The sequence below is a fragment of the Ornithorhynchus anatinus genome, chromosome 7 (assembly GCF_004115215.2).
Source record: "Ornithorhynchus anatinus isolate Pmale09 chromosome 7, mOrnAna1.pri.v4, whole genome shotgun sequence".
Taxonomy (NCBI): Eukaryota; Metazoa; Chordata; class Mammalia; order Monotremata; family Ornithorhynchidae; genus Ornithorhynchus; species Ornithorhynchus anatinus.
Genome location: NC_041734.1, coordinates 10972236 through 10987030, shown reverse-complemented (window position 1 = coordinate 10987030; position 14795 = coordinate 10972236). Strand labels below are relative to the sequence as shown.

Genomic DNA, 14795 nt, shown 5'->3' with positions numbered 1-14795 from the left:
GTACAACAGAGTTAACAGACACAAACCCTACCCTCAAGGAGTTTACAATCTCCCTTCCTCAAACACCATGGGTAAACTGTAGAACTACACTATGTGTAGGAATCTTCTTCAGAACAAATATCAGGAGAATATAAACATTAACTCTCTCATGATGAGCAGTGTAGATATCTGCTGAACTTCAGGAAAGAGTTCTGCCCCATTCATTCTATATGATTTTTCTGTTGGACTTCAGAGTCAAACTGAGGAAGATGTAGAATCTAACTCCAAGAGCTCTCCTAGCTCTATTGCTCCACAGATCAATTAATCAATAGTATTGAGTACTTACCGTGTGCAGACCCCTGAGCTAAGCGCTTGGGGTAGTGCAAGCCAACAGAGTTATAGACAGACACTTGTTTTTCTTTTGTTCTCCCCCCTGAATCTGTCATTTATTCTATTTAGCTTTCCACATGTGACCTCAATCTCTTCTGGAATGATAATCATAAAGAAGCAGCAATGAATAATGGACGGCTGAAGCATCTGCTCTGAACCAGGGCACATCACTAATCTATGAGTTGGTCAAAAGGTCAGGCTAGATCCTGGGGTAAGGCTATGTTTGCTAATTCTCACTGGTAAACAGCAATTACCTATGTTTACATCACACTACATCCAGGGATAAAAATAACCCATCTAAGTTTTAGGCAACAGAAGGATTATGTTTTTAATTCTGAAGAATGTGCCCATAAATTAGAAGTTCATGCTCTCTCTGATAACTTATTCACCTTGACATGTAACTATAAACACACATCTCTTACACCAGATTACGGGGCAGGGGTGACAGACTGATCAGAATATTTGTAGGCTGGCCATCGTCCAGACTTCTCTGCCCAGCTGTCAAACCTAATAGGATGTTTTGGACAAATGAAAGCACTTCCATAAAAATGAAATGGATCTTTTTAATCTTTCCCAAATTCTCTGAAGTCTCAGTTTAAAGCAGTCACGTGCCGTATTTCAGAATTTTAGCATATTTAAAAGGTTTTTATACCTTTGCTTTTTGGAAAACATAAGGAATTTCACTAAAAATGCAGCTGAATGTTTGTTTGTCCTCCCTCGGATGCTATCTCTCTCTCAAATTGTTCCTTCTAGACTTCTCTGAATCATCTTTACATAGGTAAACAAAAAGGGGGGAGAGCGGGAGGGGGAGAGAGGGAGGCGGGGAGAGATGTTAAATGCATCATTCAAGAGTGTGGATCTCTTTCATCTTTCTTCCTGGCTAACCCATCCACTCTGCTAAGTAGAACTGGGAATTCTTTCCAGTAAGATGCTAGAGGTTTCCCATATTACTTGCTCGATAGTTCAGCTTAAGTGATGCCTTAGTTATTTCTCCTATTTTCAATTGATTTCCTTTTAAATGGAATGTAAGCCCTTTATTAGTCTATAATCACTGCTGCACTTGAAGGGCTCGTATGCATTAGTCCTCAGAGGATCTTGCAAAATCTTGCAAGCATCCTACTCTTAAAACTCTAGGCTGCCTTGATACTAGAAAAGTATCCAAATGTCTTCAGACCCCAAAGAGAGTTGCATCTCAATTTCAGGTATTGTTTTGAAGAAAAAAAAAATTCAGGTCTAAATTAGCTTCTGACCTAAGGGGAGGGTAGGATGGAGAAAAGAGTGAAGAGGGCTAGGAAGGGGTGAGGTGAGGTTTCAAATTCCCACAGAGCCACCAAACAAAACCAGTGATAACTTCTGCTGCCTTTCCACTGCACCACTCAGTGCCCCCCACCCCAATTCCCAATATTCCCGGCTGTGAGGGATGGACTAGTGGACAAAGCATGGACCTGGGAGTCTGAAAGACCTGGGTTCTAATCCCAGCTCCACCACTCGTCTGCTGTGTGACCTTGGGCAAATAGCTTCTCTGGGCCTCAGTTACCTCATCTATAAAATAGGGATTAAGACTGAGAGCCCCATGTGAGAAAGGGACTGTGTCCAACCTGGTTAGTTTCTAACCCGGAACTTAAAACAATGCCTGGCACATAGTAAGCACTTAGATACTGTAAAAAAAGTGTCAGTAGCAAATAAGGTCTAAAATTTTAGAGTGTCACTAAAGCTTTGATGACAAAAGGACCAGATGACCCAGGCACTGCCCCAACAAGGTCTTTACCTAAAGCTTCTCCAGCCAGGAGATTGAGGAACCAGCACGTGCAACTCTAAGGCATCTCATCATACCAGGTAGCTACGTGAGAAAGAAAGAGATGCCCCTCACCCCTCATACCACCAAGATTCCCCATCAGCCCCTCAACTTCTACCTTGAACATAAAGTTTTTCATGTCTTAAAGCTGTTTTCAGTAACCTATATCTTTTTATGAGGTGCATTTTTGACTTTTTGCTGCTCAATAAAGAGCCAAATCCGACTCTTAGATGTATAATTTCATTATATGGTTCAGGGTCGCTAAGGTAATTTATTGAAAGAGAAGGAAAAAAGAGAACTCATCTGATTTTACAGACATATTTGGAGATAAATTTCAAAATAAATGGTTCTGACCTATAACCATTTGCAACAACTTCATTTAAGAGGAATGAAAGAGGCTAAATTATAAAATAAAAGAAGGAAGAAGAGAGAAAAGAGAGAGCAGTTTGTGTGTTCTTCAGATGTGAACACATCTGATAGTGGAAATTTTATCCATGAATGTCATCCACAATAAAACCTCATTAATCCTGACTAAAAGGAGGCCAAGCCTGAAAAAGTGGAATATGGCTCCAAAGAGCACTTGAAGACCACATGTCATCCATTTTGACATCCATCTTCCTGGCTAAGGCTGCACAAATTAATGTTATTTGAGCACTTACTGTGTACCAAACACTGTACTAAGCACTTGGGAGAATACAGCAAAATAGATTTGGTAGCCTCCTTGCCTTCATAGCGTTTATTTACAATCTAGTGGGGGAAATAGACATTACAATTACAGATAGGGGAAGCAGGAGAGAATAACTACACATTATTGATCTATCATTCCTGTGAATCTATTAAAGCTTATGTCTAATAGCATTCTGACCTTCTCAGCTTCTTATGCATCCAATTTTATATGGAGAGGTATACACCTGCACCTTACACTTGCTTATTTTGATGGTGAATTAGGAGTTCCTACTTTATTACTTCTAAAGCAATACCTCCTTTAAGCTGAACCTCAAACCAAGATATATTTAAGCAGCTGTTTGTCTTAAATAATTGATGATAGTTCCTCATTAACCTTTCAGCAGAACCTGCTGACTTTTCTTTGACAACTCACCCAAAGGGCTCAGTTTTATCTAGTGATCTAAAGGACGCTCTCCCAACTACATTAATGTCCAAAAGTGCAGTAACACAGAGCCTAGATCCCAAATTCTTTCCCTCACAGAAGCCTGGACAAATAAATCCCTTGGAGATTTACTTAGGCCAGAATCCTTTGATAGTTCTTCATTCAATAATATTTATTGAGCGCTTACTATGTGCAGAGCACTATACTAAGCGCTTGGAATGTACAAATCGGTAACAGATAGAGACACTCCCTGTCCTTTGACAGGCAATTTAAAAGGTTTGGGGTGGCATTTCAAGGGGAGAAACACTAGGATAAAATACTCTTTAGGTAAGACCTCACTTTTCCCTCTCATAATAAACTAAAAAATGGGTGAAGCACCGAGTTTTTATGGGAGAAGGGAGAGGTTGCATACCTCTTTAAAACAGGGCATCAGACTGTTTAGCAAGAATATGGGGAAGGTGGGACTTTGGGACAGGGCTTAATTCACATAAAATGTAAATGCAGTAGAACAGCAAACCTAGAAATCAACAACATTTACAGTCTTCTCACCCATAAATTACCTTTCTTGGAAGCCAACTTGAAGCATCTTTTCTGTCCTACCAGCCTCTGGGGTGGGGATTGAAGCACAGGCTTAAAGGAGAAGCTAGCAGGGCAAGAGAAAAGATAAAACAAAGAAGCAAGTATGTCTTATCTGGGTAAAAACAAATATCCTTATGAGCCCTTCGTGCTTCTGCTGGCAACCTTTTATAGCTTCTGCGTCTAACTGCACTCAGAGCAGGTGTTTTGAATTGAATCAGCCACATCTGATCCCAATTAGTATTTTCTCACTTCCCTACTTTAGCAGCAGAAATGAAATGGAAATAAATCCTAGAGAGCAAGTTTCTGAAAGCATAAACATAAACTTTAGGCCAACGTGAGATGTTTATCTCCTTGACTACAGAGTATACAAAATAGTAGCAAGGTTTCTGTCTCCTTGAGACTCTGCCAGGATATTTACCTCTTCTGCCAGCACAGACATGCCTGTAAGGGAGTAATGGGAGGAGGAGGAGGAGGAAAAGAGGGAAGGAAGAGGGGCAAGAGAAGGCAAAAGAAAGGACAGGGTTAGAGAGGAGAGCAGTGTTAAAAGGCAAAGAAAGAAATTCAGAAAGACAGACAGGAGGGCTAGGGGAGGCAGCAAGGGCTTGGGCAGGAAAGTGGAAGAAGCTGCTAGGAAAATAAAAGACAAACAGAAAGATGCAGCTGATTACAAAAGGAGAATATAGGAGACTAAGGAGAGAAAAGAGGAGTGGTGTCAAAGGGACAGAGAAGCATCATGGGTTAGTGGAAAGAACACGGGCTTGGGAGTCAGAGGTTGTGGGTTCTAATCCCTCTGCCACTGGTCAGGTGGGTGACTTTGGGCAAGTCACTTAGCTTCTCTGTGTCTCAGTTATCCCATCTGTAAAATGGGGATTAAGACTGTGAGCCCCACCTGGGACAACCTGATAATCTTGCATCTCCCCCAGCAATTAGAACAGTGCTTGGCACATAGTCAGCACTTAACAAATACCATCACTATTATTAATAGAGCAATACAAATAAAGGATAACAACTAGTCTCCCTCAATAGATTGTAAAGCTCCTCCAGGCACCGTGTCTCTTTTACATCAGTCAATAAGTGGCATTTATTGAGCACTTACTGTGTGCAGAGCTCTGTACTAAGCACTTGGGAGAATACAATAATAATAATTATAGTATTTATTAAGTGCTTACTATGTGCCGAGCACTGCTCTAAGCTCTGGGGTAGATACAAGGTAATCGGGTCGTCCCACGTGGAGCTCACGGTCTTAATCCCCATTTTCCAGATGAGGTAACTGAGGCACAGAGAAGTTAAGTGGTCTGCCCAAGTTCACCCAGCAGACAAGTAGCGGAGCCTGGATTAGAACCCACATCCTCTGACTCCCAAGCCCGTGCTCTTTCCATTAGGCCACACTGCTTCTCACAGAGTCGGTTGACAGAATCCCTGTTCAAAAGGCATTAAAATGAATCATGTACATTTTGCTAAGTGCTGTGTATGATACTCTGGAAACATTAGGCTCTAATTAAGGCAGAATATGATGAGGTATAAGCAGAGTTATAGCTAAACAGAGGATGAAAGAGGCACAGGAAACAAGACATAGGGCAGAAGAGGTGGGAGGCAGAGAGACTTAGGACAGGAAAGGGAATTTACAACAGTTATATACAAGATTATTTCTAAAATACCAGTCTTACTTTGAGAGACTTAGAATACTTGTGTACCAGAACGCTCTGTTCCTCTTCTTCCTTCATCTTAAACTGGGCCCCAGGTAGGATAGGGCCTGCATCTGACCTGATTAACCTGTATCTTCCCCAGCACTTAGAACAGGGTTTGACACACAGTGAGCACTTCACAAAAACCATTAAATAAAACCAACGATCCAGGAAGGAGCACTGTCCTGGCTCTACTATTAAGAACCAGCAGAGGTCAGCAAAACATATGCTACTGAACAGTTGAGCTTTCAACAAATTTGAAATTAACTTCAAATCCTATGGGCCCCAAAACTGGAACCAGGAAAACAGGACTTGTGTTTAAGAACTTAAAGCCCCATCTCCTACCAAAAAAAAGTGCATCCGGAGTTTTTTGTGTGTGTGGTTTTTTTTGGACTTGCTGCTGCCAAATATCTGTCTTCTGATTCTCTGACAAATTGCCAGATGATGGGTATAGCAATTCTTTTGAAGTCCAACTACTGGACTGATACTTGTATTTAAATAAAATAAGGGTCTCTACCTTCATTGTGCCCAATTCTGCCGCCCCTCCCCCAATCCCAGGAGGAGCCACGGACACCAACGTCCTCCCAGACAGCAGGAGGAGGAGAAGTCAACTCTACCCGATTTTGCAGCAGAAAGATGTACTGTCATGTCCTTGAATTGGAGTCCACACCATAGTAAGGAGCACTGTTTGGACAATGTGAAGAGATGGGGGTCATTAAAATAAATTACAAATATGTACACAAATGTTGTGGGACAAATCAAATTCGGGGGGCGGGGGGGGGGCGTTCTTTTGGTCTAGAGAAAGATATTTGGATTTCTTTGATCATGTATTTTTAACCCCACAAAATGTCAAGATTGGTGGGCAGCTTAAAGGACTGGCTTATTGTTTATAATTTGTTCACATGAACACGAAGTTCAACTCTCTGACCAAAGGTTCTAAACTTCACTCTACTTAAAAGTCAGATATGCTTCAAGAGGAGAATCACTGTTGAGTCGTGCTACATTTCCCAACACTCTCTTAGAGTCCTTCTGCAGGCCTTGGGAGTTCTTAGACCTGTCAACAAGCCATGCTGGGAAGCTATTGAAAGAATTGGAGGGGAAGGAGTAGGGTTAGGACACCAGGGTACCAAAGAGGCACCATCCAGACTTTCATCCACCCCTCCCCTTCTATCACAGTTCACCCGGATTCTTGAGGAAAAAAAGTGGGGGCAGATTCGAGGTAGGTGAGGCCTGGGGAGAAACTCCCTCAGTTCACGTAAGACTGTTAGAGTGGAGCAATCAGTGTTTGGTCCGTACATTGTCCCCATTTTGCTTGGAATGTCCAATCTGTGTTTCTCCATAGGCAAAGAAGGCTGGGCTCTTTACCTGGGGCATTCTGGGCAAAAGAAAATGATTTCACCTCCACTTCTTCCGATCCACACCTCACTCTTGTGCTTGGCTTAGAATGGAAACCTGGTCTTGAACACCATAACTCCAAACTAGAAAGGAAACTGAAGTGTACTTCAAATATCTAGAGAATTCAGAATTCAGATAAAATATAAAACACCTTATTCCCAGGGGTCCTAGTAATTGAGATACAATTAGGTTTCTCTGCTCCGGTAACTGTGGCCGTATATGTTTCTGTCTGAATAACCGGGAAGTCTCCATACACCTTTTCTGGTGACTAGACCACGGGAATCCTCTTTCCTTAGAGATTGGATAATGCAAGAGCTGAGATACTGTGAAAAAGAAAATTTCACCCTGCCCGCCTTTCAAACACTTCTGCCCTTGGGAGATCATTTTCCAAGTGGAAATAGATATGATTCTAACTTTTAATCCATCGTCCCTCAACTCCCTGGGCCTCTTCTGTAGGGAGTTGAGGTTAAGAAGAGTAGCACATTAGCATCATTTAGTGAGGAGGAATATCTTTTTCCAGTGTGTGATTTTTTTTTAAATACATTGATTCATCCCTCCTAATGTTAACTGCTCCACAAACCTCCCTCTGGATCAGACTCTGAGTCCCAGGATATAAAGATAGCAGGTCTCTCCTCTCGTGCTCACATGCTGTGCTTCTAAGGACCAGCAGTGTTGAGCTTTGACATAACCACAGCACCCAAGAAAGAAGGGGGAGGGGGGAAAGAGATGTTGAGCCCACCCCTCTGCCCGCCCCCTAGGCATTCTGCAGCCTCCCTGCCACCTCCACCCATCCAACCTTCTAAGGACTTTTCCCCACACTCACCGCTCATTGGTAGGTAGGGTCGGTCATCCCGCTGGCTGCTGGGCATGGGAAGAGTCTTCCAACCAGTATTAACCAGCATATTCCACTGCTGCAGCGGGGCACAAGCCCAGCTGCACCACACTGAAGAAGCAGTGGGGCATAATGGAGAGGGCACAGCCATAGGAGCCACGGGATCTGGGATCTAATCCCTACTCTGCCATTTGGATGCTGTGTGTGACCTTGGGCAAATCACTGAACTTTACCCTACCTCAGTTTTCTCATATGTAAAATGGGGATTAAATAACTGTTCTCCCTTCTCTTATACTGTGAACTCCATATGAGAGAGGGACTTTGTCCAAACTGATAATATCTCATATCTACTGCCGTCCTTACTACAATGGTTGACACGTCTTGTCTTATGTTGTCGAGTCATTTCCAACCTATAATGACTCCATGGACACATCTCTCCCAGAACGCCCCACCTTGATCTGCAATCGTAGTGTATCCATATATATTTTTTGGTCAAAATGCGGAAGTGGTTTACCATTGCCTTCTTCTGCGCAGTCAACCTGAGTTTCCACCCTCAACCCTCTCCCATGCCGCTGCTGCCCAGCACAACTGAGTTTTGACTGGTAACAGAACACCTTCCACTTGCTAGCCACTGCTCAAGCTAGGAATGGAATGGGTATGCCTCTGCCTGACTCTCCTTTCTGTAGCTGAGACTGATAGAGTACTGGAAACTCTTCAGGTGCGATCCAGAAAGGGGGGTTGGCATATAAGAAGGGCTTAAAAAATTATTTTATTATTGCCAAGTCATTGGCAGCATGCTCATCTTCCTGCTACTACAGTGCCTGGCACATAGTAAATGCTTAATAAATACCATTATTATCAATCAATTGTATTTATTGAGTGCTCCTTGTGGGCAGAGGAGCATACTATGCACTCGGGAGAGTACAAGAGAGTTGGAAGACATGATCCCTCCCTCTAAATACCTCCCTGAAGGTAAATGTAACCAAAGCAGCTATGTTAGGGCTCCTGGAATTTACCAGTATTTTAAATATCAAATAAAACTTCATGTCTTGTCTTGTCTTAGGCTGTCGAGTCTTCTCTGACCCATAGCGACGCATGGACACACCTCTCCCACGGTGCCCCGCCTCCATTTGCAATCATTCCGGTAGTGCATCCATAGAGTTTTCTTGGTAAAAATACAAAAGTGGTTTACATTGCCTCCTTCCGCGCAGCAAACTTGAGTCTCCGCCGGTGACTCTCTTCCATAGTGATTCTGCCCAGCACAGGTGAGCTTTGACTTGTAGCAGATTGCCTTCCACTCGCTAGCCACTGCCCAAGCTAGGAATGGAATGCGTATGCCTCTGCTTGACTCTCCCTCCCATAGTCGATACTGGGAGAGGACTGGAAACTCCCCAGGTGCGACCCTGAGAGGGGTAACTTTGGGGAATGAATCGCCACAGAGTGAAATGCATGTTTGCTACTTGCCCTCAGTTCCAGCACCATGGCTGAGGAACTCCCCGCCGCCCCCGGCATGCTCTGCATGCATCTGGCCAGTGAAGTGGTGTGGCCCAGTGGATAGAGCACTGGCCTAGGAGCCAGAAGGACCTGGGTTCAAATCGCGGCTCTGCCACTTGTCTACTGTGTGAAGTTGGGTAAGTCACTTCGCTTCTCTGTGCCTCAGTTTACCTCATCTATAAAATGGGGATTAAGACTATGAGTCCCATCTAGTATTATGCTTATGTATTATTATAGCTTGTGCATATAAAATAATCTTCCATTTAAAATACTTACAAATTCTTCAGATTTCAAGTCTGTTAATGAACAAACATTGTAAAATCAGATATATTAGACTATCAACAACAAAATGAGCATCCTACCCAATTCCCTTGTATCTACCCCTGGGCTTAGTACAGTGACTGGTACATAGTAAGCACTTAACAGATACCACAACTATTATTATTATGACTGCTGTGGACCTCGCTTCCATTGCAACTGAGTGACAACAGAGCCCCACAGCCGCTGCCCTTGCCCCTTGGCTGAGGAACTCCCAGCCTCCCCCCAGCATATTCTGCGAACGCTGGGCCTGTCTAAAAGCTGCTGCCGCTGTGGCTTCTGGCCTTTCTTCCATCATAGATGTGAGAAATTCGCATTCCCCAGCCCTCACGCTGCAGCTGAGGAACTCCCAGCTGGCTCCCAGCACACTCTGCGCACACTGGCCTGGTCTAAAAGCTGCTGCTGCTGCAGTGGCTCTTCACCCCCTTTCTTCCAACATAGATGAGTGAAATTCGCATCCCCTGGCCCTCACGCTGCAGCTGAGCAATTCTCTGCTGTCCCCTGTCATTCTCTGCGACACTGGGCCTGGTACCAAAGCCTCTGCTGCACCTCCTCCACCCGACTGTTCCATCAGAGCTGAGCAAACTGTGCTCCCAAGGCCCACCGTCCCTAGCAGCAATTAATTCACTCAACACCTTTTTCCCCACTTCTCTGCCACAGACCAGACTCTGGGTGAATCATGAACCAGTTCTGAGTATTATTTGTATATAGGTATCTGGAATTGTGTGTCTTTGTGTGTGTGAGAGAGAGAGACAGAGAGAGAGAAAAAGAGAGAGAAACAAGGAGAGGGGCAGTAAAAAAGAGATTGAGTGAGTAGGGTAGGTCTGTTAGTTGTCTGTGTACCTGGATGTACGTCTCAACCGTTATCTGATCCTGAAACATTCACCTGCCTAATCGCCCATGTGCACAAAGTAGGGACATTAGTACTAGTTTATTAATTAAGGTAAACATCACAAATCCCAGTTTAATTCTCTATATTCTTTATTCCAATAAAACTGCCTTCCAGTCTTTTCTGTTATGTACATTATGTTATTTGAAACCCTACATTCCAGAATGTAGACTACCCAAAATACCTTTACAAATTTTCCTAAAACAAGAGCATTTCTGGACATTATGTCTGATAGGTAAATATATACAAGAGTTCACATGTTTTATATATATATATGTGTATATATATATATACACACATCTAGTATTGTACTTATGTAATATTATAGCTTGTGGATATAAAATAATCTTCCATTTAAAATAAATATTTACAAATTCTTCAGATTTCAAGTCTGTTAATGAACATATATTGTAAAATCAAATATATTAGACTATCAACAACCAAATGAGCTTTCTACAAAATGGCTAGAACACACTTAACCAGAATATTTTATTGGTAATCAATGTATACAAGGCATTTAAATAGTTGGCTCATTCAAGATCAGTAAAAATTTACAAAATAAACTGTTTCATTTGCACCAGTAATGGATCGTTCACCATGTATGAAAACAAAACATACATAAAAATAAAAATACTTTGGGGTGACATTCAAAACCTGTTCCATTGATTGTGGAATTGTCTCAAATTGAGATTTATTGCCAATGGGCCTTGCTATTCATTTCAGAGATGAAAGGATCATGTGCCTGAACCCAGAGTGGTAAAGGCCAGTAAATCAGAGGTGTGTCTGGACAATCAAGTACTTCCTAAAATGAGGATAAATTGCCTCTCTTGGAGCTCTCAATCTCATTGCCACATCTGTACCACAGAATCAGATTTGTGATCTTTAATATACCGGAGAAGATTCCAAGGCACTTTTTTTTGCAATTTAGAGTGACGTCTTTCCTGCAAAGGGTCCTGTGGGAAGAATAAATACCATTATTAACTTAATTTCAACGATGGGAAATAATTTTTACATTTTTAATCCCCTCGGTTGGTCTTTCAAAGCAAACGGCATTAATCCCTCTTGCTCTGGGGTCTTTATGAGTCCTGCCATGCAGAATTATTTACATAAAATTTTCCCTACAGAAGAGACACCAATATGTATTGCCCAGATACAGGACAATGTGTGATATGTGAGTGACGTGAATAGGAGGAATCTACAGAGTAAAATTTAAAATTATCCAGAACCAAGATAATCCAGATAAATGATTTTTCCATTTTACCAGAGCAGCCGGCAAGTGAAAATGAACTCCACTCCTTGCTAATGGTCTCCTAAAGGAACAGGTAGGACACCGGGCTCCTTTGAAGTGATTCTGTCTGGCTGGTTTTCGACCATCTGAATGTTTCTGCCCCAAGTCACAATGACTTAGGTTGAGGAGAATGATTCCTAAGCCTTTTCCAGCCCTATCTTTGGTTTCTTTGGTTCTGTGGCTGGTTCTAATTGTTATGGCACCGGGCACATAAATAATTAAGCATATTAAACTGGCATTTTAAAAACACTATTCTAGGCTCGCTTTATTACTCTATTTCGCTTGAAGCCATACCACCGATTCAGTGACTGCTACAGCTCCGCGGAGAAGGGACATTCAAAAGGATATTCAACGAGTGGACTTCTCCGTGGTACTGAAATATAGGAGTACGATTTAGTTTTAGATTTATGTCACTGGACAGAAATGCTCTAATTCAAAAAATGAGACGCGACAGAGGATTTAACGGTAGGCCAATTAGCAATCTCTAGGGATGGACTCCTGCTTGTAGAACAGTGAGGGAGAGACGGAAGAGATCCCAAACCCACTGCTCAGTTGGGATCCTTGTGATTATTTCTGCTCCTCTTGCACATTAGACCAATGAGCCCTGGACACAAACCCACCACCCTAATATTGATGGGTCCAACTGGTCTGATGGATGTTATAAAGTCTGTATGATTTCATTATTTCATGTTGGTTTGATTTCGCCCTCCTTCCTTCTCCTCCATCCTACCTGTCTCGCCTAGTTTCAAGAGTATTTTGAATCAATTTCATTTTCAATGTACATTGCTCAATAAGAAGTTAAATCATCTTCCTAGAGGGTCTTCCTATTGTAACTCTCCACACCAGTTCCTACGAATCATTTCAAATCATTAATATTACAATCATTATCATTATATTTGCTAAGCACTTACTATGTGTCAAGTACTGTTCTAAGCACTTGGATAGGTACAAGGTAATCAGGTTGGACACGGTCCCTGTCCCACATAGGGCTCACAGTCTTAATCCCCATTTTACAGATGAGGTAGCTGAGGCAAGAGAAGTGACTTCCCTAAGGTCACACGGCAGATAAGTGGCAGAGCCAGGATTAGAACCCACGTCCTCTGACTCCCAAGCCTTTGCCTTTGCCACTAGGCCATGCTGCTTTCCAAATCAGTAATAGGAGGATGTGTGAAACACCTCAGTGAATTACACCAATGGCTCCCTGACCCTCTAATTCTATCTCCAACACTGACATCAAAGAACGTTTGGAGTAACAGTCGACTTGCTGCCCTTTTTGACATCTAGACTCATGGCTAGGGATGAACCTTGGAACATCACTAATTTTTCCCTCTCAGAATGCATCTGGATCTGTCAGAAACAAAGCAATCCAACCAATCCAAATATTTGGCAGGCCCACTCTGCCCTGAGTGGGACAATCAGATCTGAGCTACGCAAGTCATAAAAGCAAAAAGGAGGAACTGCAAGGGACAAACTTACCTTCAAAATGATCTAGGGCTGCATACAAAGTGGGCTCACTGCTAGCCTCGTTAGCAGCCTTGCACACCTTTTGTAATCTGGGAAAGACAACAGTGGGGAATGATTCATTTCTATTGTTACACTATTAAGTTCGGTGCTTACATAATGCTTATTCCAAATTTATGGTGATTTAACATTTTAGCTGGGAATAAAATGAGGACATGCCTTCATTTAGCAAACAGTTCCCCTCTCCACAGCACACTGAATGCATGGCTGAATGATAAATGGCAACATACTACTGAGGTGATTTGCTACAGCCAGGAAATTGCTGAGAAGTGCACTCTTTAAAAGGAAAAAGCTAGGAAAATAACTTAGCAAAGTATATGCCCTATTACAATATGAATGGAATAGTTCTGAATGACTCTATATCAGAGTGAGATTTGAAACGTCCTGATTTATAGAAATGTAAGCTTCCAGCAGAACATAGAACACTTCTTGAAGAAGTAGTATGGCTTAGTGGATAGAGGATGGGCCCGGGAGTCAGAATGTCATGGGTTCTAATCTTAGCTCTGCCACATGTCTTCTGTGTGACTTTGGGCAAGTCACTTCACTTCTCTGGGCCTCAGTTACCTCCTCTGTAAAATGGGGATTAAGAGTGTGAGCCCTCTACAGACAGGGACTGTGTCCAACCTGACGAACTTGAATCTACCCCAGTGCCTACAATATTGTTTGGCACATAGTAAGCACTTAACAAGTACTATCATTATTATTTTAATGAAATTATCATTAACAAGACTTCACTGGCCACTCCTCTCCCCAACACGTGTTTGGCTTTGCGGACGTTGTGTTATGTTTACATGGATCCTGGATTCATGGATGCCGGAGGGTGTGAGACGGGACAGAAGTTGATTGTGTTACTCCGGAATGCCGGAAAGGGAACGATTAATAATAATAATAATAATGTTGGTATTTGTTAAGCGCTTACTATGTGCAGAGCACTGTTCTAAGTGCTGGGGTAGACACAGGGGAATCAGGTCGTCCCACGTAGGGCTCACAGTCTTAATCCCCATTTTACAGATGAGGGAACTGAGGCACAGAGAAGTGAAGTGACTTGCCCACAGTCACACAGCTGACAAGTGGCAGAGCTGGGATTCGAACTCATGAGCCCTGACTCCAAAGCCCGTGCTCTTTCCACTGCGCCAGGGGTCTGGTACAGAATCAGGAGATGGCCTGGGGAGATATTCCACTTTGGTGAGAATCCCACAGCCTCTGTCCTGATTCCCAATTAGCTGTCAGCATTCCAGTGACTCTCTAAGTCCAAATCCATCTTCCCTCTCCCAAAGTCCCTTTAGACTGCTCTCTGCAGCCACTGCTGCCCTCTCTACTAGTGGCCCAATCCCCAGGAATGATGGAGGTGATGACCCCCACGCTTTCTGAGCTGGATTCCAAGTCTCCCAAATCCCAAGACTCTGACAAGATCTGAGAGTTTTCAGCCAGGGCTGAAAGGACTTCAAATGGTGCCTTTTTGTCTCACAAGCTCTTTGAAGCCTGTCCTCTCCAGGTCTTTAGCCTACTCTCCCCACCCCCC

The 14795-nt window shown here is 42.9% G+C and overlaps 1 protein-coding gene and 2 non-coding genes across 3 annotated transcripts in view; all 3 read right to left on the bottom strand.

The window, feature by feature from the left end:
• The window catches only part of ST18 (ST18 C2H2C-type zinc finger transcription factor), a 256587-nt gene extending 252610 nt beyond the window's left edge, over window positions 1-3977 (bottom strand). The window contains exon 1 of the mRNA XM_039912546.1: window positions 3833-3977. The gene's annotated coding sequence lies outside the window, so the exon portion shown is untranslated. The remainder of the gene's footprint in view (window positions 1-3832) is intronic.
• A 4384-nt stretch (window positions 3978-8361) lies between these two features.
• Window positions 8362-8499, bottom strand: LOC114813534. Its single transcript, XR_003761251.1, has one exon. It is a non-coding gene; the product is annotated as a small nucleolar RNA SNORA7 (small nucleolar RNA).
• Window positions 8500-9038: 539 nt separating this feature from the next.
• LOC114813351 lies at window positions 9039-9176 on the bottom strand. The gene has a single exon (XR_003761073.1). It is a non-coding gene; the product is annotated as a small nucleolar RNA SNORA7 (small nucleolar RNA).
• Window positions 9177-14795: the final 5619 nt, after the last annotated feature.